The sequence below is a fragment of the Furipterus horrens genome, unplaced genomic scaffold (assembly GCF_987537825.1).
Source record: "Furipterus horrens unplaced genomic scaffold, mFurHor1.1.pri manual_scaffold_3, whole genome shotgun sequence".
In the NCBI taxonomy this organism is placed as follows: Eukaryota; Metazoa; Chordata; class Mammalia; order Chiroptera; family Furipteridae; genus Furipterus; species Furipterus horrens.
This window is the reverse complement of record NW_028327173.1, coordinates 177,458,570-177,476,666: the sequence shown is the minus strand read 5'-3', so window position 1 is coordinate 177,476,666 and position 18,097 is coordinate 177,458,570.

Here is an 18,097-nt window from a genome sequence, read left to right as displayed (position 1 = left end):
ATGCCCTGTTTCAGAGATGCCCAGCATCACACTGGGATGGAGAACAGTGGTCAGCAATCCTATCCTACAGCTGACACAGGAGGAAATCCAAAAAGGACAGTGGTGAAAAACGTGTTTTTTTCTTTCTACAATTTTACATTCTGTAAAGTACTGAAATGTGCATATTTCTTGATGTTGTTCCTGCATTGAAAAATAACAATAGAATAGCTATTAAACCATTTTATAAGTGATTTTCCTGAAATTTTTCACGTCTCCAATACATAATCGGGATCTGCAGAAATCATGCAACTGGCCTTTATTTCTTTTTTATAAAATGGAGAGAGTAATGGGTGCCTCTTTCTTACACAATAGGATGTTTTATACTTGTTTAAGAAATGAATCCTACAGGCAGACAGTTCTTAAGATCCATAGTATCTTATTATCCTTGATATCCATAATACTAGATGAAAGAAAATGTTTTTCATTTATTTCTTATTAAAGAAAGAAAATAGTGATTTTTAAAAAAATTTTGATATACCAACTGGCAAGAAACACTCAAAAGAATGGTCTGTGAGGATTAGTATTACAATAAACAGTAAATGGATAATTGAAAGAGTTTGGATTGTCAAAGGGTGATGCGGGAGATGTAAGTGCTAATAATGGAGGCATGTGGCTAATTCCATATGCCTCCAGAAAAAGAAAACTGCATTTGGGTTCAGTTATTGCAGAAGGAATTATTTTTAATAGTTGTGTCACACCTCATTTTATAGTTCATTTAATAAAAAAAAGCTCAAGCTTAAAATCGGTGAAGCCTGAGGAATAAAATCTCCATATGAATAAGCATTCAAACACATACGGAAATAAGGGCTTTCAATGACCAGAGTGCTGTCTTCTTGCTGTGGAGAGTTTTCCAGAGGTCTAGAGAGGAGATGTGTCCAAGCTTCAGGAGGACGCAGGTGCAGCTACTCTTCCACAGAGAAAAAAAAATGTCGGGAGTTAGAGGTCATTGGTTTGGCGTACCCCACGGTGACTGCCAGTCATTTGTAGGCTTTTGTCTGTTCTTTGTGTAGTGCTTGACTCAGCTTGAGCCAAAAGAATCAGCTGCTAAAGCTGGAGCCTACCTTTCTGCAGAGAGAGTAATGTTTGATGTTTCTGGACATTTTTGTAACACATAACCCCTACCCCGAGCTCCCGCTGCCTTTACCAGCACTTCTCACATGAAAGTACAAGACTCAAAAAACAGTACCTTCCACACACTGTACTCTCACTGAAGAGGCAAGCACACAGTGTTTTCTGACAGCTGGCTGTCCATCTGGTGTTTGATGTGGGGCAGAAAAGGACAGTGGGGTAATAAGAGAGATGGATGTTTTTCTAGGTGACAACCTGATGTTCCTGAGAGCAGACTCCCCTGGGCTCCCTGCCCTTCTGCCCTGGGCGATGCCTCTCCCCACAGAATGGCAGACTCAGTCTTAGGTAGTGCACCTCAGCTCTCTCCACGTACTTGCCTTGCTTTTCACTGATTTGCAATTTCTTCATCACAACAAACATTGTAATCATTTTGTTTTAGTGTCGTCAGCATGAATGCATTGGAAAGTTTTTTTTTTTAACAACTCCAGTCTTTTTCAGTTCTTATTTGTGCCTGAAATTGGTCTTGATTTTTATTAATTTGTGAACATTTTCTAGCCCCTCTGTTCCAGAAAACTAGGAGCAATGTGTATACTAGACAAAATGTAATCACCTGACAAACTGTCGGGCCAAAGATAATTTTTTAAAACTTTAATAATCTTCAGTTTTCTGTGTTTGAATTTTATAAGTAGTTCAAATATCAATGTGCACATTGCTATACTGTACAAATCCAGTTTAAGATTTGTTCAAACAGATATTTTCTGAAACAACTGCCTTAAAAAAAATTGTTCTTTATGTCTACAAAAATGTTTTGAGCTTTTGACAGAATATTGTTGCTTTACAAGCAATAAAACATAAAGAAGCATGAATTATTTAAGTGTCAGAAGTCAGAATTTCATTATTACAGCCTTGACTGGTGTGGTTCAGTTGGTCAGGCAAATTGTCCACCAAAGCAAAATATCACCAGTTCCATTCCTGGTTTGGGCACATGCTTGGGTTTTAGCCAGGTCCCCAGTTGCGTGCGAGAGGCAACCAATGAATGTTTCTATCCCTCTCTCTGAAAATAAATAAGTAAAATCTTAAAAAAAAAAAAAATTCCCTCATTACAGATAAAATGACTATTTTTAAAACAATATGAACACCAAACTTACAAAAACCAATCATGTATACACTTGAAACATAGAAAGTATTTTTTTAATCAGGTTATTTTATTTTAATCTTCATCTGAGGAAATTTTTTTCATTGCTCTAAGAGAGAAAGGAAGGGAGAAAGGGAGAGACAGAGAGACAGAGAAACATATACTGGTTGCCTTCTCCTACATGCCCCTACTGGGGACCCAACCTGCAACCTGGGTATGTGCCTTGACTGGGCATTGAACCCACAATCTTTCAGTCCACAGGATGACGTTTCAACCAACTGAGCCACACTAGCCAGGGCATAAACATAGAAAATATTTTAAATGTTATTTTCAATCTTAGCATGCGATCTGAAAATAAGCATCACTTAGAATTTATTAAAGAAAAGCACCCAACGGCTGTGACTTGAAAAGGAATACCTTTTCTGGGTTATGATTATTAGGAAATTTATTTCAGGAAGGAGAGGGCACCACAAGGAGTAGCCGATCTTCTCACTGATGTAGAGCTCCTTTTTGGGATTGATGAGCATTTTGCTGCGAAGATGACACCAGCCTTCTTTCTTGTCCAGTGTTGGCTTCTCAGTTTCTTTTCCTCCTCACATTCTTTTGCCAGTTGGCAGTGAGAGTGAGACCATCATTATCAGCCATGGCCTGGCATCTAGTCTCAGGAATCCTTTAGTTCATGAGATGGAAGAAAACAGACCAGAAATGGCCAAACTCAGACAGGTTCACTCTGGGCCTTGCTTCCACCTATATATTTAAAACCCAAGCGTTTCTGTCCTTTCCTTGTAGACAGAAGGAAGCAATGGATTGGATATTCTTGCTGGTTGTGAGACCAAATTGGCTGGATGTTTGGTTAGCTAAAACTGGAAATCTTTGTGGTGGTTGCTAGCAACATGGGAGAATGACTGATGAAATTTAAGGTTTCCAATAAGTGAATTGAGGACACTTCTTGGGTGTTAGGACATTGCTATTTGTTTTATTTAAAATGAGGGGGAAAATCTCTGGTTTTAAGGAACACAGTTTTAAGAGGGCCAATGAGGCACCTAATATTTGCAAGTAAGTAGATTCAAAGGTCAATCAAGGAAAGACATGCAGTGATTCCTGTTCCCAGTGCTCTGGTCAGAAAGTTTCTGTTGTCTGCACCTATGGAGCAGTTCATCGATCTGGGCCACCCTCCAGTCAAAGCTGAAAGATAAAAAAGCCCAGAGTGGAATGGGTCGGCAAGATCACTTGCACACTTTTTGTATTGTATGGAGCACAACAGTGTCCATGCCCCTGATTTCATTTTTAGTGTCATTGAAATGTTTATCTGTGATGGCTCTTGCCTCTGTTCCATTTCTTCACAGCTGCTTATGTGGGGGATGAGAGAAAGGAGTGGAACAAAGCCCAGTAAAATTCATTTGTTGGCCCTGGCCAGTGTGGCTCAGTGGATTGAGCACTGGCCTGTGAACTGAAAGGTCACTGATTCAATTCCCAGTCAGGGCACATGCCTGGGTTGCAGGCCAGGTTCCCAGTTGGGGATGAGTGGGAGGCAACCACACATTTATGTTTCTCTCCCACTCTTTCTCCCTCCCTTCTCTGAAAATAAATAAATAAAATCTAAAAAAATTTTAAAAAAAAATTCAGTTACTGCTAGTGGCTCCCCCAACAGGCATTCTCTCATTCTACCTAAGAGGTCATTTGAATTAAGTTCTGAATGTTAAAGTTATTTTTATTCAGAAGTATGGATTAGATAAATGTCTCAGAAAAATGTGTCCCTTACTTATGGTTGACTAGGAAGATCCCTAAATAGAATAAAATAGGGCAAATAAATTAATGGGCATTTAGAACTTAGGGTGTTTTTATTAGTCACCTCCACTCTTTCCTTGCCATACACAAATATTTTGGGAAGGAAGGAAGCCAGCATATGAAAAAGGGTGAAAAAATTAGATGGAAGAAAATGATGATGAATGAAAGTAGGTGAAAATAAACAGTAACAGGCATGTATGTGAGGGGGAGGGAAGAAGCTGTGTGATTTTGTCACCATTATGTTGCTATGGTAATGAAGCAAAATTAGGCTGATATTGCTCTTGTTGGTTTTGTTTTGAATGAGGGACCAAATATGTGCAAGTAGAATTACAAATTAAGTCTTTAGTAAACCAAAGAGACTGTATTTCATCTAAAAATTCAATATGATTTTTATAAGAACTTCTACATTGCATTAAAATAACATCTACAGAAGATTGTGAAGATATACAATAATTTTTAAGTGTTTTGTGAATTAACTTTGAATTAAAACTTCTGTTACAAAATATATATTCACTGTAGAAAAAAATGTAAATACATAAAAGAACAAAGCAGATGATTAAAAAAAGAAGAAGATACCTGAACCTGTACATTAATTTTTTGATGTGTGGCTCTTCAGTCTTTTCATTTATATGTTTTTTACCAACTGGGATTGTGCTTTATGTAAATTGAATGTTTAGGTTAATTCCAGCTTTCCATTGTCTTAACTTGGGCTGCTATAACCAATTGCCATAAAATGGGTGGCTTAAATAAGAAATATTTATTATTTCTCGCATTTCAGGAGGTTGGGAAGTCCAAAATCAGATGTCAGTATATCCAGTGTCTGACGAGAGCTTTCTCTTTGGGTTACAGATCGCCACCTTCTGATTGCATCCTCACATGGTGGAGAGCAGAGAAAGAGACAGAGAGAGCTTTCTTGTCTCTTCTTAAAGGGCACTAATCCCATTCATGAGATTTCCATCCCCATCTCCAAATACTATTATACTGGGGATTGGGGCTTCAACATTTGAATTTTAGAAGGACACAAATATTCAGTACATAACACTCTGTTATAAATAAGATTTTAAGGGAAAAATTTACATACTTTTTTGCATACCCTTTGAAAGTACCTTGAACTACTCTCGACACATTGCAGTTGTTCAACAGATAGGAATTATCATTTTCACTAACAACCACACCTAAGTTTAGTGGATCAATAATTATTTGTTGATTTATCAACTGGGTTGCTCTTCAAATGTTACAAAAGGTGCCTTGCAGTGGTCCTGTTTAAGAGTATGGCTGGGGGGTTTAGCAAGCCTTCTGCCAGAGGGTTCTTTCTGTAGGTGGCATTTACTTTTCTAAAGTTTTCAAACCTGAGGTTTTACAGAACCTGCATCCACCTACATAGTCAGAATTTGGAGATGCCAACTCAGATTACTAAACCCAGTAGAGATGGCTGAATTAAATTTTAATTGGCAATGATAAATATAACTGCCAGAAAGATGGTGCATTCCATCTGCACAAGCAATCTATTCTCTTCATGTAATCAACCTACCAAAAAGAAAATCAGAGGGTTATTAAAAAACAAAATCAATAAGATTTAAATGTGTATGCAGCCTTACCATTTAGGTAGATCACTCTCTTTGCCAGACAGGTAATACAGTCTATCTTCAGTTTTGCTACCATATAATTCACTACATGTTTTCCTTGCTATACACACTTCCAAGATTCCCTTGATTGGAATTGGGGGGTTCCTAATTGGGGGAGTGTTAAGTCACCTGTCAACAAAGTCTTGGTTTACTTCCTCAGATGGTTGTTTATGTTCATTATATGTAGGTATCACTAGGTTAACTCTAGGGGTTACTGAGTAACCATATTTCACATTATCGCCATATTTATCAGTGCTCCCTGCCGGATGGGGCAGTTTAGCAGAGAGAATTAAAAGGTTTCAGCCTATCTATTAAAATACTTATAGAATAAAAATTTAAAGGAAACAAATATAACTTGAGAATGTTATTTTGTAGACAAATATTATTGAATACTTCCTGGAAAACAAGTGCAGTAACTGATCAAGTCCAGGAACTGTAGATTTCTCTAATGGCCTGGAGGAACTGTCATTTTAAAATTATGGTAAAATTTACTGGCATCTTCTGACTTTCCTAAGCGGAGAGGAAAAGCTTTGGCCCGGAAACACAACCTTGGGCCACTTTAAAGCTATGTACTTGGTTTGGGACTATGCAGAGTGCTTGTGGACAAGTCAGCTGAGTATCGTCTGAATTAGGACATGTCAGGGACTGCGTGAATATTCAGGTCTCAGTTCAAGGGATCAATCAAGATGGCTATGGCTCACCCTCAGGCTGGTCAGTGTCACCTGTGAATTTCTTGTAATTCTATACAGACCCGCAATCAGACGAAATATGATGACCCTTGTGGTCTAGACTAGAAAAGGAAGGAAGTAAAGTTGGCAGGAGGCTTGTACAATGCACAAATGAGCAAGGGACTGCAGACTGGTGTTCTGGATGAAGCTGAAGATTAGGTTAAGCGCATGTGCGAGACAGAGTAATGGAGGCAAATGTGGAGAGAAGGCTGTGATGGGAGAATGGAATTTCTGAGGTGGAGGAATTCCAGAAGTATACATTTTCAGGATGTGGTCATGAGAATGAGTTCTTATTCAGAGGATAATAGATGAAGGGGTGCTAGGGACATTTGTGGCTTTGCACCGTCACATCCTTTGGGATATAATCCTCCCATGTAAATGGTCCTGGTAGAAGCTGCCAATCTATGTAGCCCACTCGTTTGGCCACAGAGTTGGGCCTATCATCCAAGCCAATCAGAATTCTTCTACCGAGAGAAGAGAGTTTCTTTCTTGGGCATTGAACAGTGAAGATATGATCCTGGAACATTGCTTCAATTCACTGCCAAATCTATGTCTCTGGCTCTAATCTTTCCTTAGTTCTCTAGAATCCCTTTAAATGTCTCCATCTGAATGTCTCATTAACCCATGGCCCAGAGAGAATTCTTCGTTCTTCCCAACCCAGATGGGTCTCCATCCTTTTTTTTTTTTTTTTTAAGTATATTTTATTGATTAGGTTGTTACAGTAGTTGCAATTTTTTTCCCCTTTGCTCCCCTCTACCCAGTATTCCCCTTCCCTCCAGCAATTGCATCCCCCTTAGTTCATGTCCATGGGTCGTGCATATAAGTTCTTCAGCTTCACACTTTCCTATATTATTCTTAACTTCCCCTTGTCTATTTTGTACCAACCAATTATGCTTCTTAATCCCTGCACCATATCCCTATTTCTCCCTCTCCCCACTCCCAGCTGATAACCCTCCAAATGATCCCCATACCTATGATTCTGTTCCTGTTCTGGTTTGCTTAGTTGGATTTGGTTTTTATTTTTTAGATTCAGTTGTTGATAGCTGTGAGTTTGCTGTCATTTTAGTGTTCACAGTTTTGATCTTTTTTTTCTTAAGTAAGTCCCTTTGACATTTCATATAATAATGACTTGGTGTTGGTGAACTCTTTTAGCTCTACCTTGTCTGGGAAGCACTTCATCTGCCCTTCCATTCTAAATGATAGCTTTGCTGGATAGGGTAATCCTGGTTGCATGTTGCCTTTCATCACATTGAATACTGCTTGCTAGTCCCTTCCTGCCTGCAAAGTGTCCTCTGAGAAATCAACTGACAATCCTATAGGTACCCCCCTGTAGGCAACTCTCTGCCTCTCTCTTGCTGCCTCCAGGACTCTATCTTTATCTTTCACCTTTGGCATCTCAGTCATGATGCATCCTGGTGTGGTCTCCTCTGGGTCCAGCTTGCCCGGGACCCTCTTTGCTTCCCGGAACAGTATGTCCACCTCCTTGGCAAAATTTGGGATGTTTTCCTCATTTTTTTCAATTCTTGCTTCCTCATTCTACACTGGTTGACTGTGTTTTTCTTCCTTATGTTCCAAATTATTGATTTGAACCCTGGTTTCCTTCCCTTCACCACTGGTTTTGTGTGGATTTTCCTTCATTTCACTTAGCATAGCCTTCACTTCTTCTCTTATGTGTTTGCCATACTCAAGCATATCTATCAAGCCTGTGAGCATCTTTATCACCAGTGTTTTGAATTCTTCATCTGTTAGGTTGTCTAGCTCCTCATCTGTGAGGTTGGCTATCTCCTCGTCACTTAGTTCTCCCACTGGAACCTTGATCCATTCCCCCTTTTGGGCCATACTTCTCTGTCTCCTCATTTTGGCAGGCTCCTGTGTTTGTTTGCCTCTGCATCCCAGGTAGAGGTGTTGCTTCTGTTACGTTGTAAGGGGTGGAGCCTTAGGGATTTGTTAGTATAGGGCGACCCATTTCACCACGTTGTGGCACTGTATGTAGGGGAGGGGTCCGAGAGGGTACAATGCCACTAGCCCAGCACTCGCCCCTTTTCCAGGCACCTCTCCCACTTCTGCACTGGACTGGCGCCCCTCTAGCTGCTGCCCTGGCTGTCGTTCCCAGAGTGGGTGGGTCTGCGAATGTTCTAGGACCATGGGGGCCCTTTAAACAAGCAGATTCTACTGAGAGACCAGTTGTTTCTGCCTCCACCCCAACCCCCACTGGTCTGTACAGTCAGAAGCAATGAGGCTTGATTTTCCCTGGTGCTGGGATCGTGAGCTGCTAGGTCCGGTGAGGAGCTGGGAACACTCCCCAGGTGTCCCTCCTGACTTTTTAAAACATGTGACTGTGCTTTTTGCTGGCCTCCCACTGCCGCTGCTGCTGCTACCACCACCACACCTCGTCTTCTCTGCCCCGGCTCCGTCCCTCCTACCTGGATGAGTATTTCTTCTTTATATCTTTGTTTGCTGGACTTTCATGCAGTTTGATTTTCTGGAACTTCTGGTTTTTTCTAGTTTTGAGGTAGTTCTATTCCTTCTTGGTTGTGGAGGGAGATGCAGCATGCCTGTCTACACCTCCATCTTGACCGGAAGTCTCCTCCATCCTTCATTGTTGTCTATGGCACCAGCCATCGGAGCTATAAGTCATCCTTAATATCTGCCTCTCCCTCACCCTCACCTTCAGACATAATCACTAAAACCTGTTAATTCTGCATTATCAATATTTACAAATTTCTTCCCTTCTCTCTATTTCCACTGCTGTGGCCTTAGTACAGAGCTCTACCATAAGCTCATAACTGGTCTTGCCACCAGTCCTAAAAATCTCTAATCTGTTTCTTCCTGTTCCCACCCCACCCTCACCCTGGGTAGAAAGAGCTTTTCCCTTTAGCCCTTCAGGACTCACTCCTGCTCCTTCTGCAGCCCTTTCCCTGGACACAGCCCTGCCCTTCAGTCACACTGAGCAGCTTACAGGGGCCTGAACCATTCGTGTACTTTTCCTTGCTCTAGGCTTTAGTGCAAAGGCTGCTCACTTTGCATCAAGTACCCTTTTTTGTTTGTGGCTAACTCCTGTTTATGCTTTAAAATGGGACTTGAGTGTTGCCTCTTTGGGCATCCTTTGTTGACATTTTCACCAATGCCTACCTGGCTGAGATCCTTCCGGATGTTTCTCACAGTATGGTGGCATGTTAGCAGGGCACTCACTGCCCTGTGTTGTGAAAACAGAGCTTCTTGTCCTTATTCCTCACTGAGCTGCAAGTTCTTTAGGGAAAAGATTAAATCTTATTTAGGCTTGTATTCCATTTCCTGGCTTGGATTTTGATACACAGTAGACCTATTTAATAAATACCTATCAGAGAATGAATAAGTGAATGAGTGAATCTAGGGATGATGCGAGTTAACTTCAGTTCTCTGATTCTGTGAACCCATTCTCTTTCTGAGTAATAATGGTTCTATGAAACACTGTTAAATCATGTCTTATATGAATACTATATCCTCGTTAAAATTTACTTTGCCATCAAACTGGAAAAATAGTCAAATGTCTTCATTTTTACAGATGAAGAAACTAAGGTACAATGGTGCTCAAAGGCGCACATGGCTGGGCCAAGCTGACAGAGGATCCTGGCTCTGTCCTGGGGGCCTGGTGTTTTCCCCCCAACTATTAAGCTGCCTCCCTAGAGCAACTGTAATTTCAAATACTTTGATCTTACTTCTTTGAGGAATGTGTTCGGGTGCTTCTAGCCTCAGGAAATGAACATTTCCACCCTCAGACAACTCTCAGTAAATAGTGAACTCCTTTCTGAAATGATTTTACTCTGAATTTCAAGCAGGAGAGGTAAATGGGGCACCTGAAAATTTGTCTGCCCCTGGCCTCCTCCATACAGTTCTGAAACTCTGAGGGAGGAAAGTCAACTTCTCTCATCTGTCTGGGGTCTGAGACAGGATTGACTTGGCTGGGTAATGTGCCTTCCTGGTAGCTTTTTATAAAAACCATTCACCAGTAAGTCATGAAACAAAAGCATTTGGTGCTGGAGGTGGTAGCGTGGGTGTTCAGAAAGTAAAAAGGAAAGCTGAGAGATGTTTCCATGATCATTTTTCATAATAATTGAGGCTTTTAAAAAATTTTCAAGACAAATCTGGTTTTAGTGCCTGTTTTATTTTCCTTCTTTCTTCCATTCTTTCTCTCTCACTGTCCCCATCTGTTAAAATGATCTCTCCTGATTTTTTAATTTTTTCAGCTTGGTTCTCTGATCACTATACTTATTGCCTGTGGATTTTACACACATTTAGCAAGTCAGCTTGACTGAAGTTTTCTTTAGTTACATAGCAATAGTAGTTTAAATATTTGATTTATTTGAACTTCTACATTCAAAATATTGTTGGACATTTTACATTAGTATTTTTAAATCCTCAACTGAAGACAATTTTTTTTTACTGAATTTTTTAGAGAGAGAGGAAGGAAGAGAGAGAAACACTAATGGGACAGAGAAGCATCAACATGGGAGAGAAACATCAATCAGTTGCCTTCTCACATGCATCCCAACTGGGGATCCAGCCCACAACCTAGGTATGTGCCCTGGGAATCGAACTCACAGCCCTTCAGTTAAGGGAGGATGCTCCAATCAACTCACCACACATGCCAGGGCATTTTACATTAATTTTTAAATGAAGATGTTTTATAGATGGTTAGTCTGTCAAATTATTGCCTTTTATAATTTCTCAGATGTTTTCATGTCTCTCTTTATAAGTGACTGTCACGGTGTTTAATTATTCTCCCCCCCAAAACGAAAATAGAAAAAAATACTCTAAGCCAGAACACTAAACAGCAGACTGATGATGAATTTTCCAGTTAGCAAGGCTTTTCTTTGTTCTACTTTAGATTGCGTGATATGTATATATTCATGTACACATATACATATACATGTGTACATATGTATTTGTATACAAATGATAGCCACCATACATGCTTGTTGAGGTGTCAGATCAAAACACCTTTAGAAACATTCTTGACTAACAGCAGGAACAATTTTGAGCTCTGGGGAAATTCTTAGTAAACCTAAATAAAAATATTGCATGAACCGATAGTACTCTTTCATGTCAAGTATTTATCACAGCATTTTAGCTTTCTTTAAAAAGGGCACTCTAGCCCTAGCTGCTGTGGCTCAGTGGATTGAACGTCGGCCTGTGAGCCAAGTGTCGCTGGTTCGATTCCCAGTCAGGGCACATGATTATGTTGTACGTCAGGTCCCCAGTTGGGGGCGTGAGTGAGAGGCAACTACACAGTGATATTTCTCTTCCTTTCTCCTTTTCCCTCTCTCTAAAAATAAAGTATACAAAAAACAAATAAATAACTAAGTTATTTTTTTTTAAAAAGGGCACTCTAAATGTTTACTAATAAAACCATCTGAAACAATTTTTTACTCCCTTATAGTTGAAGAATAATTTAAAAATCTAGGCAATGAACCCGAGGTTTATGATCACACAATAGAGAAGAATTATTCTGGAACTGATGATGCACTTGAATTCCATGGGGGCTTCACCTGCCAGATGGAGGTCTGAGCATCCTCATAGATGTTGGTCCTCCTGTCCATCCTTCCCTGCAGCCTCCAAGAATGCCTGTCCAGGTGGCCTCGAGCTTCCGGTAGGGGCTGCTGTTGTCTAATACAAGGCCTATTGTTCTTGCTAGAATTTGGTTCTCTCTTCAGATCATTTCTAACCTTTGCCCTTTCCCAGGATTTAATCTGTTTAAATTGATATTGGTTATTTGCTCTTGAGTTAACTGTGAATTTAATCTTATGTTACTGTTTAATACATGAAAGTGCTATTTTGGTTGCTGCCACTGCATCGATTAGCATTAATTTCCAACAAAATATGTTCAGAATATTAGTGAGCTTGTTCAGGAGAATAAATGATAATTTCATTGTTTTAAAAAGAGTGAAATATTTGATTACTTTATAAAAATGCATGAAGTAAATTTTGGTGAGATTGGCTCTGAACTCAAACTAAGACTTTCAGAGGCACTGAAGCACTGACCTTAATATACAAGTTTTGCGTTTAAGTTTTCATTTTTCTGCTGGTAGAGATGCTTTATATTTACATTTTTGAGCCTGAATAATTCTAATTCTATTTTATTGCACAAACCCAAGAGGAACATTTACTTTGTTTTCACTGATTAGTTAGGCAATCATTCTTTTCAGATATTACATGGACCATGAACCATAGTATTATATTCCTTGCTAATATATTTTAGCAAAAGTATTTACATGAAAACACAATACATAAATGTAATGACTTTCTCAAATGAGTACATTGGTGCCATGAAGCAATCACCTTTCTTTTAATACAAGTAAAATTCATTAAATTTTCCTCAATTAGCAAAGCAACTTTTCCAAATGAACTAGTGAAGGAAAAACATTGCCTCCTTTATCCTAACCTAGCTGATTTGCCTTTATTACCGGATGCCTATTTGGGGAGGAGGAAAAAAGAAGAAGTGCTTAATTTTAATAAACTTGATGCAGTGCTGACTCCTACAGTTTCTTTTTGACTGATTTCAAAGTAAAAGTTAGATTTGAAAGCAAAATCCTTCGAAGCAAAGATACTACCTTCAAGAGACTCTCTTATGCTGAAAGGAGGAACTTGAAGACCCAAATGAACAAACCCTCTGAATTGCAAAACTTACTTTTAACAAAAAAATATTTTATTTCCCCTTTTCTAAAATGTTTAAATCTCATCATAAGTCTAATAATCATGTTATGTCATTTGACACAGACAGTTGAGTTGAGCCTTGTATGTGTTAAGTACAAATGTAGCTTTTAGGAAGAAAATACAATTAACTTTGAATTCACATTTATGTAGTATAGGTTTCAGATTAATTCCACCTAACTGCCCCTTTCTGAAGAAGATTTTTATTACTGGTGTTGGTTATTCATTTTATGTATAGGTTTTTAAAAAATGACACTGGCTATGCACACACTGAATGACTCAGAATATGTATAGGATTTAAAATCTGTTAGTTATTCCTAATAAAAATGCGAAGACTAAGTAAGAGGACTACCTATCCTATATACTTATGGGATTCCTGCTCTTAAAGTACTTAATATCACTAAACCTCATTCTTGGAATACCTGTTTAGCCTTCTTTAGATGGATTATAAAATATTAGTTAAGTAACATTCTAAGGGTATAAGGTTAAGACTGAAAATTTCAATTTCTAGCACTGTTTTTCTGTATAAGGAACAACTAATATAGTCTCTGTCTAGTAATAAGTTATTAAAATAAAATTTACATTAGTCCTGAGGTAAGTTATCAATATCTTTCCCTTTCCCTGGTATTCCAAAGAGCTTTTAAGATTTGGGGAAGCGTCCTTAAAAAACTTACAATAAATTAGGGGTATGTGACATTTTCTAATAAAAGGAAGCAGGCTCCTCGAGATAATGGCTGATTATGGGGCTGAGGCAGTGACTTGCTTATGAACCTGGAGCATCCTATATCCCAAGAGTAAGGAAGTGCTTAAAAAACCCCAAAACAAACAAACAAACAAAAAATTAGGGGTGTTAAAGGGAAATAGGAATCAACGTAAAAGAACTACCAGTGGACAAACCTAGAACAATTTGGGCAACAAAATAAATAAGATAGATTATAATCCAAAGTATTAAGTAAATATCCAGGAATCCGTAACTGAACAATGTTTTCTAAGGAAGAATTCAAATAATTTATGTAGGTATTCAACATAGCCTCTCAAAGAGGTGGAACTGAACTCTTCATTCCTTGAGTATGGGCTGTGCTTAGTGACTTGCTTCTGGGAAGGGAAATAAGTGATTTTACAATGGAGAAATGTGGCAAAAAACTATGTGGGCCAGGGGATCAGGGTGAATATCATCAATGACAAGGCATATTGATAGCATGCAGCTCTGATATGATTGAAGAGAATGGTATGTCACCTCCATGGCCCAGTCTAACCATGATAATAACATCAGACAAACACAAGTTGAGGGACATTTTACAAAATACCCAGTCAGTACTCTTCAAAATGGCCAAAGTCATCAAAACAAGGAGAATCTGAGACATTGTCACAGACCAGAAGAGGTCTAGGACAGGGAAAAATTAATGAAACAGAATAGATTGTGAGGTTTACGTAAGAGTAAAGTACTGATGATGACTCCATAGTTCTTCCAAACAAATTGCTGTAAGATGCTAATAATGGGGAAACTAAGTGAAGTGTGTAAGAGAACTCTCTACACTATTATTGCAACTTTTCCGTAAGTCCCCCAGGGTAGTCTAAAAGTATTCTAAAATTAAAAAATTGTTAAAAACAAAAGGTATTTAAGATTTTATTTCTGCTACATAGGTCTTTATAGATTTGGGGGAAGTTGGGGGTGGCGAAATAGGAAAATGTGACTTAAAAACGAATCCTTCCTTTGAAAAGCATATGTAACTTGTAAAAAAATGTTCCCATCCCACATCCATTTTTCCCATCTGTATATTAGCGATCATAATGTAAATTGGATTTGAAGTTTATGTTTTGTATTAAGCTAATGGTTAACATTATGACTATGCCTATCATGTGAAATATAGGTAGAACTGTCATTCTGACATAACCTAGACTGGCATCCGATTACTTTTGTTCTGAGGACTCCCTTTGCCTCTCAAGTGTTTAGGATCCTCAGTTTATTGAACTCCAGATTTTTTCTTAATTGGCTTTCTCTCCTCATGTCCTTCCCCCTCATTTTTGGGGTGTATGATAGAGGAATGATCTCTTCCAAAAGTTATGAAAAAGGATTCATAGGAAACAAATCTGTGGGACCTTGAATCTCTAAAAATGTCTCATTTGAAAGATATTTTGACTGAACCTAGAATTATAAAATGGAAGTTATTTTCGATCAGAGTTTTGTAGGCAATACTCCATTTTCTTCTAGCTTCTTGTGTTTTCCTGAGAGGTCTCATCTGATTCTCAAACTTGATTGTTTACATCTAATCTATTTTCTCCCTTTGGAAACATCATGGATCTTCTCATTGTCCTCTGAGTTCTGAAACCTCATATTTATAAACCTATTATAAGTTTATTTTTTTATTAATTGTACTGGACCTTTCCGATGTGGAAACTCATATTCCTTATTTAATTTTGGGAAATTTTCATTTTCCCTGTCACCTTATTATTCAGGTGTTGAATCTCCTGTATTTTTCTAATTTTCTTATGACTACTCATATTTACTATTTTTAATCTGATTTCTGAGTTTTTCAATTTTTCTTCTAACTTATTTATTCAATTTCTAATTTCTGTTATTATACTTTTAATTTCCAAGAACTATTTTTTTTACATCTTTCTGAGTGTTTCTTTGTAATAGAATCTCCAGTTTCATGGTTGCAATATCATCTCTTATTTCTCTAAACATTTTAATGATAGCTTTAAAAAAAAAGTTTTCATCTCCTATAGACTTTGTTTTTTCCAAGTTGCAATTCATCTCTATTTCTTCTGTATATTTGGACTTTGTCTTTTATGTTGGAGGTTTTCCTCAGATATCTAGGGATTCTTACCTGTTTGGTAATAATTAGGAGTGGATCACTTAAAAGCTTAGTGACAAGTCTATAGTTAGCCAAGGAGGCCTGGTGACTGTGGGATTCACTATACCATGGTTGGTCTGCTCTGTTGATGAAGATTTCCACCTCACATCAGTATTTCTAGGCCATTTTTCTTGGTGGGGTCAGATTTATAGAGAAGGAACTTTTTCACTCCTGTGTGGGTGGTATGAACCTCACTGTCTGCTTACTGGGAGCCAAATCGGGGAACAGTGCTGGTGGTGATTTCAACATTGAGTATGCATGCATATTTTAATTAATTCTCTTCTTTTCAGTGTGGTGTCCTCACCATTAACTATTTCTAAAGCCCCCAGTCCATAGGCCCTCTTTATTATTTTTTAGCTGTCTGAGGGTATCAGGCCCCAGTTCTCTGCCAGGTAAAAGAAGGAATGGATGCTGGTTTTTTGTCTTAGGATTCAACTTCCTTTGGTTTATTAATAAGATACCTGTTCTCCTCCTTTCCAGCTTCCAATATTTTATTGCTGTCATCTCCTTTCCCATTGTCTTTGATACTTATGCCTCTTTTAAAAAAAAATCCTTGTTATGTGTGTGTGTCTGTGTTTATAAGGGTGTCAGAGGAAATGTTTATGTTTAACTTGTCATCTTTAAGTGGAAGTTCAACATGCCTTTATTGAGTACTTGCCCTGTACTAGATTGTGGGGAATATGCAGATATTCTCTTTGGTCTCAGTTTTTACCTGAAATCTAGGCTTGACCTTAGGAAGGACTGAGTAATTCAAGATGATGATTTTTTCATGACCAAGAGCCAAATCAAAGGTGAAAAGAAAGCTGATTGATGCAATAATTGTGCCAGTTAGGATGAGCAAGAAAACCTTTATGTAAATACTTTATGCATTGATATTTCTCTATATGGTAGTATTTTTTCCATTTTTATTTCTTTCACTATTAGATGAAAGGAAATTAATGAAGAAGATGGAAAAAAGTATGACTTGTTCCCCATCCCCCTACCCTCCACCCCATCCACTGAACATATCTAACACAGTCTTGGAAAAATAACTCTTCTTTGAAGTGGTCTTCTTGAAGTTCCTCAGGATTCAAATATATTAAAATGAAAGCCACACAATCAAATTTCCATAGAAGCCACACAAGTGCTTATTGAGTCACATTACAGAGAAATAATAGTATATAATAAAAAAATATATGGCAAGAAGCCTTTGACCTTATAGCCTGGGGGACTAGTAGGAACTGTGGAGAACTCTAAAGGAAATGTCCTATTGAAGTGAATCCTTGCTACAGAACTTCAGCCTGTTGTTGCCTTGTGGAAATGAGTAATCTAAGTTATCCAGGGAAATGGGAAATCTATATTTTAATGTAAAATATGAAAATAAGATACCATAAAATGAAATTTTAAAATATTAATATGAAATAACCCAATTTAAAAATTTTAACATTTTCAAGTAATTTAAATTTTTTTAAAAAATAATGTACAAAGAAAACATATTTGTAAACCAATTGAATTGCAGGTCTTCAGTTTGCAACCTATTTGGACTGGGTTCATTTTTCAAGATCATATAAGGGTTATTAAAATTTTTCATGGTAAATGTGACCTTAAAGTTTGATGTTAATCTCTGAGGAATAGTAAACTTGTTAAGATGTAAAAAAAATGAGATTTGGATTTACTTAAAAATGGGTCTAGAAATTCTGTATGTTCTTTGCTATGGAGTGAAACTTTCCTCATGGAGTGAACCCAACTCCTTACAACCAACCTGTGTTTCCAAGTTCTGATCAAAATGAATCCTGTAATACTATCTAGTTGCTAAAAGGAGTAAAGAAACTCCCTACACATTGTAGAAGATTGACAAGCTACACTGTTAGGTGAAAAAAGCAAGGTGGAAAATGATATGTTTAATGTGATGCTTTTTGTATTAAAATAGAGGGAAATAGAGATGTAGTTTTATAGTTGCTTGTATATGCATGAAGAAAATCTATAAGATCACATTAAAAAAATTAAGAATATTAACTTACAGGGTGGAAACTGGGCAAATGGGACAATCCAGAGAGGAAGCTTTCACTATATACCTTTTATTTCAGGAATAATATCACCTTTTTGAAAAATAAAATTTAAAAATTTATTTTAATCACAAATCCATATCCAATTAACTGAAGTTTGAAAAGAGTGGTTTGCTGGCTA